This window comes from Euprymna scolopes, chromosome 25 (assembly GCF_053919585.1).
Source record: "Euprymna scolopes isolate OS-2025 chromosome 25, ASM5391958v1, whole genome shotgun sequence".
Taxonomy (NCBI): domain Eukaryota; kingdom Metazoa; phylum Mollusca; class Cephalopoda; order Sepiida; family Sepiolidae; genus Euprymna; species Euprymna scolopes.
The window spans coordinates 61,275,828-61,294,206 of NC_136506.1; the positions used below are offsets into that span (position 1 = coordinate 61,275,828).

Sequence of the window (18,379 nt, forward strand, 5' to 3'; positions counted from 1 at the left end):
ACTTGTGTTTCTACCAATCCAGTTCTTAGCCCTTATTCAAATGGACTGAACCTATTTGGGACCTCCACATGAATCTGTGTGACATCATTCCATGTTGTCCAGGATCCAGTTTCCATATTCCCAGCCTTTCCTGCTGTTCAGTCTACTGCATTCCAGTCTTTGCTGTTATCCAGGTACAACATTTTCAGTTCTTCAACCTTCCCGGTACTTCTATATTTATTGCAAAATAAATGTTTCTTTTACAACTGTTCATCTTTGATTGTCCTCTTTTCTTTGTTATTTGCTGTATTTTGCCTGTATCTACTTTCTCAGTTGTATGGCTGATTAGCATACAAAGCCACAGCCAAGGGATATTTTCCTCTTGGCACCAAAATCAACAGAGTCTATGCAACTTCTTAAATGGCCGCTTTCTCTGCTAATTGCACTATGGTCCTGTGCAGTTCTAGGAGGTCCATCCTGTAAAATTTACCATTTCACTTTGAAAAAGGGTTAGTTTCTTTCTAATCACTTGAGACACCTTGATTAGGGAATGCTGACATGGCTACTCAAACATTTTTTGTAGGCCAACGCATATTATTTCCTTCATCTATTATCTAAGTAAAATATTATTCTAAATCCTTGTGTTTGTTGTCACACACATAAATATTAAAATCTGAATAAAAGATAATAAAAATTTAAAAAATCTTAAACAGGATTAAATCTTTGGTCTCATTTACACTAATTTCATAATACCATAAACAATTTGTAACAGTAGAAAACAATTTGTAACAGAAAAAAACAATTTGTAACAGAACAATACAATTTGTAACAGAAAAAAAAAATTTGTAACAGAAAAAACTATTTGCAACAGAAGAAAACAATTTGTAACAGAAAAAACAATTTGTAATAGAACAAAACAATTTGTAACAGAAGAAAACAATTTGTAAGAGAAAAACAATTTGTAACAGAAAAAACAATTTGTAACAGAAAAAAACAATTTGTACAAGAAAAAAACTTTGTAATAGAAAAAAACAATTTGTAATAGAACAAAACAATTTGTAACAGAAGAAAACAATTTGTAAACAAGAAAACAATTTGTAATACAAGAAAACAATTTGTAACAGAAGAAAATTTTTAACAGAACAAAATATTTTGTAACAGAAGAAAACAAATTGTAACAGAAGAAAACAATTTGTAACAGAAAAACAATTTGTAACAGAAGAAAAAAAATTTTAACAGAAGAAAACAATTTTTATCAGAACAAAACAATTTGAAATAGAAGAAAACAATTTGTAACAGAACAAAACAATTTGTAATAGAAGAAAACAATTTGTAACAGAAAAAACAATTTGTAACAGAAAAAACAATTTTTAACAGAAAACAATTTTTAACAGAAGAAAACAATTTGTAACAGAAAAAAACAATTTTTAACAGAAGAAAACAATTTTTAACAGAAGAAAACAATTTGTAACAGAAAAAAACAATTTGTAACAGAAGAAAACAATTTGTAACAGAAAAAACAATTTTTAACAGAACAAAACAATTTGTAACTGAAAAAACAATTTGTAACAGAAAAAAACAATTTTTAACAGAAGAAAACAATTTGTAACAGAACAAAACAATTTGTAACAGAAAAAACAATTTGTAACAGAAGAAAACAATTTGTAACAGAAAAAACAATTTTTAACAGAAAAAACAATTTGTAACAGAAAAAACAATTTTTAACAGAAAAAACAATTTTTAACAGAGGAAAACAATTTTTAACAGAACAAAACAATTTGCAACAGAAAAAAACAATTTGTAACAGAAGAAAACAATTTGTAATACAAGAAAACAATTTGTAACAGAAGAAAAAAATTAAAATAATAAGAAAAAACTGGAGAATGTGATAAACGAAGCAAAAAATTAAAAAGTAAAACGATTCTCAGAAACTCCAGCTAGTCCATAATCAATTAATTAAAAGATTTTTTGGTAAAATAGAAAGTATCCTCTTGTTCTAATTGGAAATGGGGCATTATACTGGATGCTAGATATTCACCCGCAATCTCATGCATTCCAAGTGAGAGGTCATTTTAAGATTTTAACCGCCTCTTTAAGCAAAATTTTTTCTTGCACTTGATTCACTGGGTATATTTGCCAGGTAATTTTGGAAATTTTTTTTCATGAGTCTGAATGCTCTTATAATTACTGGAATGATGGAGATCTTCCTAAAATTCCAGAATATATTGCTAATAAGTGCTAAAAAAATATGCTATCTGAAAAAAATGTATTCAATATTTTGTAACTTTTTTTCAATTTAAGACATTTTTTCATAAAAGTTCTCTCATTGAGCATATTTTATTGCTATTTGTATTAAAAAACAAATGATATTTGTGTATAATTAGCTTTCATTTGGTATCTTTTGTATTAAGCTATGATGCAAATATGGCGAGAAATTAAATGCTGACTACATGTTGGTTGTTATGATATCTACACCTTATATTATCCGTTTGTTGATGAAGAAATGGACAGTGCCTTATATATGGAAAAGAATGACATGACAAGATTCATATGTCTCCTTCCCTCACTCATCTCTCTCTCTCTCTCTCTCTTTATATATATATATGTATATATATATATAGTAATTTATAAAATATATATGGCGATTAAGCTACACTGAATATTCCGCATTTCATCCACAGTGTAGCTTAATCGCCATATATATTTTGTACATTACTAACTAGCTCTACCTACGTATTGAGCACTTTTGAAATAAATACTTAAAGTTTACGCATAAATTTATACTTTTGTATATTAATTTTATGTGAGTAAATGAAGTAGTTATATATATATATATATATATATATATATATATATATATATATATATAATTCTAAAACTCAAATGACCTTGTAACGAGTGATGTAACCCACTTTCCGGTTTATGACTTCCGGTTGCGCATGCGCGCATAAACATTAACCCATAACAACGTAAACAAATAAACACAAATCGCTTCTTTTGCAGATTTTGACCTGCACTCTGAAATATTAACGTTATTATTTCGAAATTATTATTTAACATGGGAAGAGTGAGGGTGTTTTGCAACTATTCTTTATTACAACTATACTGTTGCTATTTTCTTACAACTAAACAACTTTAACCCGTTGACAAACATAAGAACAATTGTAGTAATGCCAAGACTACTACTACTACTACTACTACTCTCTATCCGTCCCTTTTCCTTCCTTCCTTCCTTCTTTTATATTTTTTGTTTACATTTCTAGATACAAAATACTTGTGTGAAAGCGTTGAATTTGTTGACACATTTACTAATCTGTTTCAATATTAGTTTTTATTTTATTTTATTTATTTAGGTTTTATTTTTTTGCTTCAGGTTTTATTAATTACTTTTTTTTTAGATTTTAATTTTCTATAACTTGGTTGAAGGATTCTAATATGGGTTTTTCATTCTTATATTTCTCATCGGTAGGTTCATGTGTGTTTTTGCTGCTAAATGACTTTCGGCGGCGTTCGATTCATAGGAAAATCATGTTTAATTTTCGATTTTTGAGTCATTATTCGGAAAAACAGGTAACTTTACACGAATAGGGAGGATTTTTTTTTCATGTTTGAGTGATCCATCTGTGATTTTTTATTCTAATATACTTTCATAGAAATGTTTCTGTTATGTCAAAAAAAAACTATTTTCTTTACGTCACAAGTGTCAAACTCATACATGAATTCCATAGCTAATATAACACACTGACCCAACGGGTCACGGGTAGTCTAGTATAATTATAAAACTCAAATGACCTTGTAATGAGTGTTGTAACTACACATCAGGTTTACGACTTCCGGTTGCGCATGTGTATGTAAACATAAACCCATAACAGCGTAAACAAATAAACACAAATTGCTATTTTGCAGAATTTGACCTGCGGACTGAAATATTAGCGTTATTATTTAGAAATTATTATTTAACATGGGAAGGGTGGTGATGTTTTGCAACTATTCTGTATTACAACAATACTGTCACAATTTTCTTACAAATAAATCAACTTTGACCCGTTGACAACTATAAGAGCATTTTACAACAGCGATTTACCCACGTTCGTCCTCTTTTTTTTTAAATTTATTCTCCATTTTTTAATACACCTTTCTTAAAAACATTCATATATTTTCTTCTACACTACCAACATAAATAAATAACCCCGAAAATGTTGTTTTTTTACAAATAAATAATCAACACAATAAGACGTATTGTTTTACTGTGTACGTTTTCAGCATCCCAATTGTTTGTTTGTTTTTGTGTTTAAATTATCCAAATAAACAATTGTTAATACTTTCTGCTTTTTTTTTTGCATCGTTCATTTCCACATTGTCTTAATTAGTTTTATTGACTTTATTATTAACATGAATTAAATATTTGACCCAATGGGTCATGAATGTTTGTTTAAATTAAATGAAAAAAGTTACATTTTATTTTCATTTTCTATTTAAAAAGCTATTCTTAACATGGGGAGAGTGTTTTTAACTATTCTGTACTTTCAACTAACAATTTCATTTAAAAAAGATATATTAAAATTTGAATTTAACTTGAAGGATTACAGTATCTGTTCAGTGCACATTTACCTATAAGTATGGCAAACCACTTATAATTCAAGTTTTTTGTTTTTTTTTTCAAAAATAAACAATTATAAACAGAACGACTCATAGAAATCTATCTATATTCTTTTTTCATTTTAATATACTTTCATAAAAATGTTTCTGTTATGTCACAAAAACTATTTTCTTTACGTCAGAAGTGTCACGCTCATACATAGCTATATAGAAATGTCACGCTCATACATAGATTCCATAGTTAATATAACATACTGACCCAACGGGTCACGGGGAGTCTAGTATATATATATCCCTATCTCTCCCTCTCTCACTTTCTCCTTTTTGTTCTGTTTTGTTTTAGTATATTATTTATACCAGGTACAACTGACAATACGAAGGAAATAGCTATACAAATGTGAGCTTCTATATTCCAAACTTTTGAAAATGTTGAAGGGCTCCCTTGGTCTCTAACTGCAAAATTTCTTGAGGGTATTCAGATTGTAATCCCCCCCCCCGGATGTCTAGAAGTTTCTCTGTGTGCTTCTGACTAGAAAGGACCATGCAAGTAGTTCTGCTAGGGTGTCCAGACTTGTCCAATCTATTGAGCAAGACCTTTGTTGGGCAGCAACGAATGGACAATGGAAGTTGCTGAAGCACATCTTGTGCATGTCACTTCATCACATGTTCAGGAGTGCAGAGCTAACAATAGATTTGGTCACTGTGAAAGCTATAGTGTTTCCCTTGAATTGGAAACAGCCCTTGCAAATGCAGTGCAAAACTCATCTGAACAAGTGCCCCCACAAATTGTGAGAAATCCAAACCAACACTCGACATTTCATTCTGACTTTGACAACTTCGATCAGAACACTGCAAGTTGTTCAATACATGTCATGGCATCATGTTGCAGGAGATTGGTTCATTCACAGAAGGACAGAATGACAATGGAGTTGATGTGGATCCCCATGAACTTCCACAACTAAAGTCAAGTGAGAGAAATAAGGAAAGCTCATTCAAATTCCCTCATCCACAGCCACTACAAGAGTGCTATGTCTCACAGAGGCAGATCCCAGCATATCACATACAAAGATGGACATGCTTAGATGGAGAGGCATTTATGGCACAAGCAAATAAACAAAATCTTCTCTGGCTTTTGCTCCATAAGCATAGTGCTGCTACTAGTCAAGAAATCTCTGGATGGGCTGGATATATTTCAGCAACTGGTAAAAAATCAGTAACAACTACAACAATCGAGTATTATTCAATGATAAATCACCCCATAAGAGACTTGAAAGCAGTGCAAGAATGCCTGAGGTACTCTGAAAAAGCATCCAAGGAAGTAGGACAAAGTTATGTCATAACTACCTTAGATCTTGGCATGTGTATGAAAGTGTATCTGCTTGTATGGAAAAATCCTGCAAAGTACAAAACCCACATTATAATGATGGGCTTCTTTCATGTCTTGTGTGGTTAGAAAATGAGTGGAACAGGACTTAGGGACATTCTCATAGAGGCAGGCCTCATTACCTCTGGCTCTTTGAATGCTGTTCTTTCTGGGAAGCAATATGGCAGAGCAATGACATGTCACAAAATTGTTCTAGAAGCTCTGGAGAGGTTGCTATTTAATGCCTTCCTTGAAACAATGGAACACAATGATCTGCCATCAAATCTACCTGAACATTCAAGAACAATCATGGAAGACCTCTTAGATTTGTCTACAAAACAAATGATCTAGCTTTAGAGGATGTTGGCTTGAATTGTTTCATTGAGAAATATTCAAGGTTCAGACCAGACATAATTACAGGTAGTCTTGGAAAAACAGATCACATTTAGCTCGTACTTGACATTTTGTACAGGCAGTAAAGACAAACAACTACTCGCTGTACATTCACTCTTTCCACAGAATGGCAGACTTATTCTTTAGCTTTGTTGGATACAATCTTACATTCTTTTCAGTTTTCTTAGCAAATGTTGAAGATACTCACCCTGATAAAAGAAGGTGGTTTCAGTGTTGCTAGATTTTTTGTGCAAGGCAAGAGATGTGCTGTTGATAAAACAATAGAGGAAATCTCATGGTGGAACAGGTGGCTGTTGTGGTGGTCTTACTGGGTTTCTCGGCAATTTCAGTGCATATCAACGTTAGGTAAAGACAACCCATGAGAGAGCTCAATATGTTGATGTCATCTTTGCTCATGCAGACATGCTTTTTGAGTCACCAGGAGAAAGGAAACATAAAGATCTACGACCAGCTGAAATTAAAAAAAGTGAACGACTTGCCAATAAAACCATGGATGTAATCAAAAACTTCCTTAATCCCTTTAACATTGAGGATCAAGCAAAGCTGTATTGCATATGATCAGGAACCCCAGCTCCTCCTGATATCGAAAAAGATGTACTTATGACTGAAGTCCTTGAATTATAGGCAAAGCAGAAGTTCATTTCAGAAAGACTTGAAATGAAAGACCATTTCTTTGAGCCCATGAAAAAAAAATGAAGCTCAAAACGCTCGATGCGATGAATAAATCAGTCAAAATCTGAACAGTCCAGAATAAAGTCATCTCATATAAACAGCTATTCAGCTATTGGTAAAGGCAGAACCAAATGGAGCAATCGATCTAGAGAACTTAATGAAGAACACACTGACTCCAGTTCCATTTAATATTGAAACAACAGATGGCTTTTTAGCTAAAACCGATAAAGCTAAAGCTCTCAATTATTTGCTCAAAGTCGTAGATGATGCACCACTTCCTGCGCATGAAACAACTCTGATTATTCAGGATGGCATAAAATACCTAGCAACTTCAAGGACATATCCCACAGGATATATGATATTATTCCCAAATCATCTGATATCGTTTTCAGTACAGGCATGTACCGTCCTAATTCAGTGAAAACTATGGAATGACAAAGACATGGAACCAGTGAGAAACTGATAATCAAAAGAGCAGTTAACGAAGAAGCCAAGTGACTGGAAAATGTTCCACATGAATGATGACAATAAATCCCAGTTGATAAAGGTTATGCATGATGTATGGAGCCATGATGGATTTGCCCCAAAGCTTGAAACTAAGAAAGTTGTTAGTGTTGTCGAGGGTCATGCTCATCTACTGCAAACAGAAGATGCCTTGACAATTCAGCAGACTGAACTAAGTGAACTCTACTCCACACAGGATGAAACTGATACTCGCATCATTCTTTACTGCTTGTATGGCCAGGAAAAGGGGTACAAAACAGTGCACATCAGAAGTCCTGATAGTGATGTCTTCTTCATTGTTCTTTACCATGCCTGTCTCTTTGACATAACTTTGCTTTTTGGCATGGGTACTGGAAACAAACAAAGGCTCGTAAATATAGCGGAATTAGTGAGAGGCTATGGTCAGGAGTTTTGTTCATCTCTCCTTGCCTTGAACGCTTTTACACATTGTGACATGATTAGTGCTTTTTGGGAAAAGGACAACCGATAAAACTGCTTCAAAAGATGGCAGCATTCCATCCAATTCTGGCAAAACTTGGAAATGAATGGACTGTATCTGAGGAGTTGATGTCAGGTCTTGAGGAATTTACATGTAAATAAGCCACGTCATAAGAGTATCGATGAGCTACGATACACAATGCTCAACGAAAAGGCTGGTGGTGTTGATGGAGTTGTTGATCTGTCTTGTAACATTGACCTCCTTGTGTATCAGTTTTACTTCAACATCCAAACTTGTTAACTGTACAGTCGCCATTTGGAAATGAGCAAATATTGCCCAACCCTTAATTCCTAGTCCCACTGATGACCATGACTGGAAGGTTAATGATAGTGGGAAGTTGGAACCAGTCTGGTTTGAAAGAGATATTCTTCCTGTAGATGATACAGACAGGTTAATGGATGATGATACAGATTCAAGGACCCATGGCGCAGTGGTTAGAGTACTTGGAAAAATCAATTGTAAAAAGTGATATTCTCCTGAAGATTGAAGGTTCAATCCTCAATTGCGACTTACTTAGGACCTCTATCCAGTCATGGCTGATGGAACAAAAGCACGCTACCCTCGTGAAGTAAATACAGTGAAATTCCATTCAAATTCTTGAGTCCGACAGAAACATTCCCGAGTTCAACAAGATACACCTGAAGAAGGTCGGAGGTTATATCGACCGAAACGTTGTGAAAATCACACTCAAGATGAAAACAAAAGTCAGATGAATCCAAATAATACGAATAACCAATCCTCATCTCAAAAAATTCAGAAACGTCATATTGTTGAAATAGTTTAAGAAAACTGATAATTATTTTTCCAGAGATTTTTAAAGTTGATTTATTCGGACTTAAGACCTTTCTTTTTTCTTTTTTTAAAAAATATTTTTAACTGTATTCCCTTTTTTTCATGTATACATTTTTTTCTTTTAGAGATAAACTTTGGTGTGTTATCTTTCAAATAAAATCAAAATTATGATAAACCTTTTTTAAGAAAACTGTTTTTTTCCTACCATTTTCACCCATATTTAATTAACACCATTCGCAATTTTCGATATGGCGGCCATGATGAAGTGGATAATTTCTATTTTACCGATTGTTTTATTTAAGTTCTTATCTTTTCTTGTAGAAACCAACATATGGCATAAAATCGGAGAAGTGGAGGAGTACAAACAAATTAGTAGGAAAATGAGGGAGTGGGGGGGGGGACCGAAGGGGAGATAACTACCAAAACACCGAGTGAGTGACGTCATTCGAGAGAGGCTGACTGACACTCCAGTCAGCCTTTTGCTTACCATTCAAATTGCTTTAGCGCAAATAAAAATACATCTCTTCATCATTCTTCATCTTTCTCATCATGGGGAGCATTTAATGCTAAATACTGCTGATTCTCAGCGATGCTGAACGTTCATATATTTTCTCGCTTGACATTGGAACTTTAACTTACAATGCAACAAGCTCTGAGAACGATTTCATTCAAGGAACAGTTGTTTGCGTAAGTAGATTTTCTGTTTTAAATTTTAATTTTATCGTGTTTCTTCTTTTCTGCTAAAAAAAAAAATGTGTCAATTATTTGAAAAATGGAAATTAGAATGCGAATCGTCAACCATGATTACATGTCTTTTTATTGCTATTTTATGATGGCTCTTTTTTTATTGTTTGCCAACTTTTGGTCTTTTATTTACCTTTAAAATGAGACAAACTGATTTTATTTATTTAATGTTTAATTCATTGTAAATATTGATTTTTTTTTCTCATTCGATTTTAAAACAAAGTAAACATCGATTTTATCGTTTCGTGGTTTGCAATTATATTTCTTTTTTTTTTTTTTTTAATTCAAAGTTTTAATTTTTCAATTCATTGAGAAAATGCAACTTAGAAAAAAAGGTAATATTATACAAACACCGTGACAGCGAATTAACCCTAACCCTAACGCTGTCACGGTGTTTGTATAATAATACCGAAAAAAAAGAAAGAAAAAAAGTGACTTTTCGGGCAATTGTTATGTTGGCTTAATTTATGTTTTGTGTATATTATATATACCATTCATATTATTACAAAAGGGTACTTGTGTAGAATACGAACCGTGTTATCTTTTTGATATGATTTTCAAGTTTTAGCGTATCTTTTGTTTATTAAATTTTTAGGTGAAAGTACAGAATAAAACACACTCCTCTCCTCATGTTAAGAATGAGTTTCTAAATAATAGCGTTATTATTTCATCGCGATAACAATTGACCAAGAGGCACAATTACCAAGTTATTATAACTTTTTTTAATAGTTATATGTGAAATAAATAACCGTTTTGAATTTGTTTTTAAAATATCTACATTGGCCATTAAAAATACCAAAGAACTACTTAACAAAAACTATATTCATTTTATTTATCATTTCAAACCTTAAAAAAAATTTTTTTAAATTTGTTTTCTAAAAACACCTTAATTAGTGAATTATTTATTTTATTTATTACTCTTTTACTTTTTTTTTTTTTTTTAGCATTTTGTTTATGATTCATGTTGCTGCCGTGAATCAGTTCCATCAATCAATTAATTAAAACCAATTAAATCTCTCCTAAATTGTATTATGATCCGAAATTAGTCACCGTCTCCAATTTTCTCTGATAAAATCTTCGTTAATCTTTATCCGGCGAGGCATAAAGGACTTAAAAATAAATAATAAATGAATAAATAAAAATAATCCGATTTAGTTTGTAGTTATTTTATTATAAATTGTCAGGGATTATTTATTGCTTAAATTCCTGTAAACGTTTTTATTGATTTGTCGTAGGTGCATTCATTTCTGTTTGAAATAAATGTACCTATTTACAATGCCTCCCCACGGGACAGTTAGACACCAGGGTCGTTTTTTACCGTGGAGAAGAGGTACAAAAATAAAAATTGTCTCAGTCGTGAAGGATTTCTTCTCCACTGAAAGAGAACGAGAAATAAATGTTGTTTAAATAAACTGTGTCGTGGTATTTATGATAAACGTTACCATTGGCGACATAAATTATTTGAAATTAGTCAAACAAATTATTTTGTTTTGCCTACTCATTTGTGACGTATTTGCGTTAAAAATGTTAATATTTAATAGTAGTTATAAGCATTTTAAGTTCCGTAATTATTGGTTGTGAGTAAAGTAATAAGAGGTCAGGTCAGACATCATCATCATCATCACATACATCGGATCCGTTATTATGAAACTTAAAAATACTTATGACTTAATTTTTTTTTTTTGGGGGGGGGTAGATAAAACATATATATATATATATATAATTCCAAGTGTATTTCCTTTAAAATAATTTGTCGCCGATAGTAACGTTTACCATTAGTGAGTAAAACTATAATTATTGGAAAAAGAAACAAATTCATTCATATTGAAAAATGCAAATCATATCCTACCATGTCTTGTTGCTTATTTTCTTTATTTTTATTTTTAAAAAAATGTGCAATTAAAAATTTTTGGTGCTAGTGGGATCCGCGCTATTTTTTAAGTAGTATTCTCAAGTTTAATTAAAGTTTTATGATATCTGATTTTATTAAATTGTAAGGTTAAAGTATAGATTAAGTACAAAACACCCTCCCTTCCCCATGTTAAGAATGGCTTTCCAAATAATAACGTTCAGCACGGATTAATAAGTGCAAAATGCACTAGTACCAATTTTTTTTTTTTATATCTACCAATTTGTTCGTATCATTAATATGGACATCCATTCAACAATTTAACACTTTTCTCCCAATTGTAAATAAAATAAAAGCGTAAAAAAATGATTTTTGTTTTGTTTTCTTAGTGTTGTTACATCATTTGTTTGTATTAACTTTTCTTGATATAAATAAAATCTTGGTCATGCAGAATACGAACTAATGATAGATATGATTTAAATTAATTATTATTTTAACAGTAGCTTTTGTTTATTAAATTGTTAAGTGAAAGTACAGAGTAGTTTCCTCCCGCCCCCCTCTGCATGTTAATACGTTTATAAATAATGTTATTTCATCACGTTCCTTTGGTATAAGTACTAAAATATTTCTTTCTTTTTTTATTTTTAAATCTTTGGTTCATTTAATAATAAATTAGCATGTTTTTTAATTATCCCATTCAGTAACAGACAATTACTTAAGCATCATTTCAGATTTTTAATTATAGTAATTTGATTTTAAAGAAAAACTCTACCAAACATTTTGTGATTGGAATCACATGATGTTGGATGAATTCTTCTAAATCACCTCCTGCACGCATTTTCGAATGTTTTCGAAATGAAACGCAAAATGGACGACACTTTATTATCATCAAAATAATCACGTTATCTTTGATAATAAACAACTGACAAGGTTTTCTTTTTCTTTGCATTTTTTTATAAACATCGCCCCCCCCCACTTGTTATTTTTTAACAACATTCTAATGATTCTAGGCTTGCTTTGTGGTTTTGTAGTAGTTTCGCTTCATATTGCCATTTTTACGCATAAACTGTTAATTGTCATTTTTTTTGTTGTGGAAATATCGGGAGGGGGGTCTGTTTAATTGCCGATTATTCCCGATCAACAAGATTATCTGCGATTATAAACAGATTTCTTATACTACTTTTTCTTTCTTTTCTATTTGGATTATTTATTTTGCCGTATATTGAAGCGGCTAGCTCATAAAGTGGCTGCCAAGTTTTATTGATTAGTTTTGTCTGTTTTTCATAGCGGTGACAAGGTAAATTCATCCACTTTGCAAATTGTACCCCCCTCCCCCGAATTATTTATTTTTCTTTCTATTGGAGTTTTCTTAAGGGGAGCTAAGCGGAACCCGGACTTAGGGTTTGTGATAGGATTAAGTGGGTATATTTTGTTTTGTTAGAAACAAATATTAAAATCAGTGTTTATTAAAAGTGAAATTAAAATATGGTAAATATCCAGATACGCTACTACAGAACACCGACCACTCTAATTTGTTTGTTTATAGGTAATTGAGGTCGCTGACAACGAATTTGATAGTCAAACTTGGGGCAAATTTACCGTTTGCATGGTATTAACCCCCGAACCCACAAATAACTTTCCACCATTTTGCAGCTTCCATTTACGCTACGCGCGTGCGCTGCAGCATGAACGAGGGCTTTATTCACCTAGCAAACTGCCTTCTCACATGGCGTAACCAATCAAAAAATTACGGACTGACATTTTTTTAATGACTTACAGTTAAAGAAAAGTACAACAAATTGGACTTTTTTTTTTTTTTTTGTCTCGCGTAGTTTTTAATGTGGTTTACAAAAACATAAGCACCAAACATCTTTGTTTTTCATTCTTTTTTGCGGGAGGGGGATTCAATTATAGAACTTATGTGGCTTAATAGATGCTTTTGCAGTTTAGTTAAACATTTTTCAACGCACCGACATTTACCAATTAGAACACCATTTAACATTTTCCGAAGATTTTACTGTGTACATTGGGGGCACGAGCGGGGGGGGGGGCGGATGTGATGTTGGGGCGCGCGCCCCAACATCACATCCGCCCCCCCCCCGCTCGTGCCCCCAATGTACACAGTAAAATCTTCGGAAAATGTTAAATGGTGTTCTAATTGGTAAATGTCGGTGCATTACTTTTTGAAAATTTGAAAATTCTATGTTCCAGGTAAAAAAAAAAAAAAAACAGATAAATTAACCCCCCCCCTCCTACTCCAACTTGGAGTGCTTTCCTTTTCTTGTTTTATTTCTTTTTCAGCTAATTTTAAATTTTCCACCCAAAAAGTGCTATAATGTATTTTTGAAAATTAGAAAATTCTATGTCCTGGAAAAAAAAAATCCCCCCCCCCCCAACGTAGTTTGCTTGGTGAAGCCGTCGTTTATGCTACAGCGTGCATGCGCGTAGCATAAACGGAAGCTGCAAAATGGTAGACAGTAGTTCGTGGGTTCAGGGGTTAATACTATGCAAACGGTAAATTTGCCCCAAGTTTAACTATCAGATTCGTTGTCAGCGACCTCAATTACCTATAAAAAAACATATTAGAGTGGTCGGCGTTTTGTAGTAGCGTATCTGGATATTTACCTAAAATATATTACATCTCAAACACGATATATTTTTTTACTATATATATTTTTAATCTGACATGCGACTGATTTCCGAGATTTTCTATGGTTGCTACTCAGACTTTTGTCACCATTGTCAGTTGCATTTTATTGAGATTCATTTTTATGACATACAAAATCTGAAGACATTTAGACCTTTTTAACCACGTGTCAAACACCCTGACCGCTTGACCTACCATGTCTGACCAGCCAGCTGATGTTCCTATTTACAATGCCTCCCCACGGGACAGAGTTAGACATCAGGGTCGTTTTTTAACGTGGAGAAAAGGAACAAAAATAAAAATTGTCTCGGTCGTGAAGGATTTCTCCTCCACTGACAGAGAACAAGAAATTGAAGTGCAGCACTCAGCATCTGACCCGAGATATGAAATAGTATAATATTGTAAGTTTTGTGGATAAACTGATAGAAATCATTTCTTTCACCCATTTCTTTACAACATAGACAGGGTTGTCAGGTTTTGGCATTTGTACATGTCCAAACAAACTTGTCCTTCTAAGTTTTTTTTTTTTTTTAATTACATGTTCTGCAACTCTTCTTTTCGTGAATTTAGGAAAACTCGCCTCCGGAAAACTCGTATCCCAGAAAACTCGTCCCCTTTTGCTAGATAGGAAAACTGGTCCTTTATTGAATAAATATCGATTGAAAACACATTTTATGACCGTTCTTGAAGAAGATATTGTCTTTAAAAGAGAATATATATCCCATAATATTTTTTTAAAAATATTTTTACTTGTTTACTGTTGTTTTAAAAAAATTAAATAAATTTTTCAAAGTTTTAGTTTTCTACCTACCTTTGAAAGTTTTTGGTCTTTCAACTTATTTTAAAGAGTTTATTTAGTTAAAAAAAAAATTAATGTCGAGTGTTACTTATGAACAAAAAATGTCCGACAAAAGAGGATCACGTCTTAGGAGGATAATTGCTCAAAAATAGAAAATTAAAGAAAATATTAAGGTAGATATAGTTTTAAAACGAGCCCCCCCCCTCCAAAAGAAAATAAATTTGTATATTTTTAGGTAATTAATGCACATCCCATAATATTTAAAAAAATATTTTTACATGTTTATTGTTTTAAAAAAATTAAATTGATTTTTCTAAGTTTTCGTTTTCTACCTAGCTTTGTAAGTGTTTGGTGTCTAAACTTATTTTAAAGAGTTTATTTAATTAAAAAGAAATAACAAGTGATGTCAGACTCGACATTACTTAGTAAATAATTTTTAACAAAAAATGTCCGAAAATTAAAGAAAATACTGAGGTAGATATAGTTTTAAAACGAGCCTCCCCCACCTCCAAAAGAAAATAAATTTGTATATTTTTAAGTACTGCACAAGTAGGTGTATCAGAATTTTTGTAGGAATTTTTGACACCCCTAACACGAAACTGCGAATAAAATATAAAAAACTCGTAATTTCTCTTTTCAAAGTGGGTTGTTTATTTTCTTTATGGATTATACTTCCAAAATATACTATTAAAGTTGTTTTAAAAGTAATAGAAATATTTTTTTTTTTTTTAAACAGTAATGAATTTTACGAACTCAATATTTTTCAATTTTTAAACTTTAAAAATCTATCAAAATTTTTCTATTGATTCTATTTTTACGATATTTTCAGGGTCAATGTGAAATTTTATGCTCTTTCCAATAAACCGAATATAATATTTTAGACAAACGTTTTTTTTTTTTTAATTCACGCCCCTCCATTTTCAAGTGTCTATTAAAAAATAAATAACTAATTTACTTACCAAAGTTTTATATATCACAAATTGAAGAGAAAAGGTCAATAAATAATATATTCAAATTTAAAACAAAAAAAGTAGTGTTTTTTAGAAATTTACCTGTAAAGTTCGAAGTTTAAAACCTTTTTTTTTTTAAACCACGTTGTTTGTTTTTTCTTTTTTTTTTTTTTAATGAAACCTTGGTCCTTGCTCCTTTAATTGAAAAAAAAAAAAATTAGGGCTTGAATTACATTTTTCGAGTAGTTATAAGCTTGGAAAGACAGGGAGTCGAATAATTCACGCCTCCCATTTTGAAATGTATGTTAAAAAGTAAATAATTAATTTATTCACCAAAGTTTTATATATCACAAATTGAAGAGAAAAGGTCAAACAATATATTCAAATTTAAAACAAAAAAAAAAGTAGTGTTTTTTAGAAATTTACCTGTAAAGTTCGAAGCTTAAAACCTTAAAAAAAAACACGTTGTTTGCTTTTTTTTTTTTTTTTTTTAATGAAACCTTGGTCCTTGCTCCTTTAATTGAAAAAAAATTAGGGCTTGAATTACATTTTTCGAGGAGTTATAAGCTTGGAAAGACGGGGTGGAATTATTCACTATTTTTCACGAAATTTCTGACACACCTACTGCACAAGTGCCCCCGAAATAACTTTTCAACAATACCTTCTCCTCCCGATGTTAAGAATGGCTTTCGAAATAATAACGTTATTATTTCAGCGCGGTACCAAAATTACATAAGACCGTATTTTCTTTTTTGTTTTGTAATAACACAAGAATTATTTAAACTGAATTAATTCTTTTAAATAAAATAATTGCTTTCTTTGATAATACGTGTTTTCTTTCTTTATTTTTGTTTCGTAATGACACAAAACGTGTTAAAACTAGAGTATTTTTTTAATAAATATTTGGTTTCATTTTTCGTATCTTGACTCCGTGATCAAGTTAATTTTTTTTAAGCAGGAGTTAAAAATAATAATTTTAAATATTATGGGGGTGTATAGTCTTTTTTAAAAATAATATCTCCTTCAAGAACGGTAATAAAATGTGTTTTCAATCGATATTTATTCAATAGGGGACAGTACTCCTACCTAGTAAAAAGGGGGGGGGGAGTTTTCTGTGTACGAGTTTTCCGGGTATGGGTTTTCCGAAGACGAGTTTTCCCGGGACGAATTTTCCGGGCACCTCTTTTGATATATCAGTTTTCCTTTTTTGTGATAAAATTCAGTATGTTCTTTCGGAGACTGAAGTTTTTGTCCCAACTTCATTTAGATTCATGCTGATTTAAACCAATTTTCACAAATGTATTGAATTTTCCACAACGTTTTTTATTGTGTTTGCTAATTGTTGTGATTTCACCAATAAAGCATTTTGGCACTTTCCACCAGTTTACATAACCTGCCAGAATATACAGAAGAAATATTGATTTTTAGCACGGTCCATATCTTGAGTACCTAAAATTTTACAAGAAACTTGAATGATGATATTAATTTTTAATTTGTGATTTTACAAAAATATTGTGAGGTCTGGATTCCTGTTGGACATCTAATAAAAATGAGCAAAGACTATTTTTTATTTTTATTTTATTTATTTAAAAATTGAAAATTATAGAAATTGAAAAAATGATATAAATACTGCATGTTGGGTATTGAGCTGCAGATATGAATTTATGTACATTCCCAGGCAACACCAGATGTGATTGCTAGTATTATGTTTTTTTTTTTTAAGAAGAATGAATGAAATTTGTAAAGATAGTCAACATTGTCTTTATATTCATTTATGAACATTGTAAATATCAAATTAAAGACTGTTTTGTTTTCATCAGCTTATTTTTTTTATACTTACTTCACTTATTTTTTTACTTCAACTTGATATTAATTTTGCGGAAAAATATTCGATGGTGCGGTTTTGGTAAAATGATTATGAATCAGATCGTATATATTTTGGGTGTGGTTAACGTAAAGGTCTGGGAGAGCATCAATTTTACAACCTCTAGAGTTTCTCCCAAGAGTTTCTGAAAGATTTGCATCTATTAGGGTGAATGATTATTTGTAATCTTAGAAATTTATTTATAATGCAATATTTTTGAGATGAGGATTGATACTAAATGAGGTCGGTTACATCGGCTAAAACGTAAGAATAACATCTAAAATAAGAAATTTATTTATTACTTCAGACATTACTAAAACGAAGACGAATTGATTTTGTCTTTTTATATTCTATAAATAGATATTATTTCTCATAAAAAAAGGTTAACAATTGAATATTAATTTAATGTTAAAATTTTGAAAGCAATAAATGGACAATCAATTATTTTGAACAAACTCGATGAGTTGTTAGGTGAAAAAAAAAGGTATTATATATTATTTTTATTGGAATCCTTTGAGATAAGTAATTTGTGTGTTTATTTATTAGCAGACAGTCCTCCTCATCTTCATAATTGTTGTTGTTTTGGCCAACTCATCCTCTGGCCTTCTTCAGGTGATTAACAATGGGATAAGAATGCAGAGTCTTGTAATTGAACCCCCAGGAATTACTGCCTTCAATAATTGTTGTTGTCTCACCAGGTTTTG

The 18,379-nt window shown here is 31.5% G+C and overlaps 1 protein-coding gene across 1 annotated transcript in view; it reads left to right on the forward strand.

The window, feature by feature from the left end:
- The first annotated feature begins 9,248 nt into the window (after positions 1 to 9,248).
- LOC145247383 (BTB/POZ domain-containing protein 8-like) overlaps positions 9,249 to 18,379 on the forward strand; it is a 104,306-nt gene continuing 95,175 nt past the window's right edge. Inside the window, exon 1 of the mRNA XM_080109070.1 lies at positions 9,249 to 9,509. The gene's annotated coding sequence lies outside the window, so the exon portion shown is untranslated. The remainder of the gene's footprint in view (positions 9,510 to 18,379) is intronic.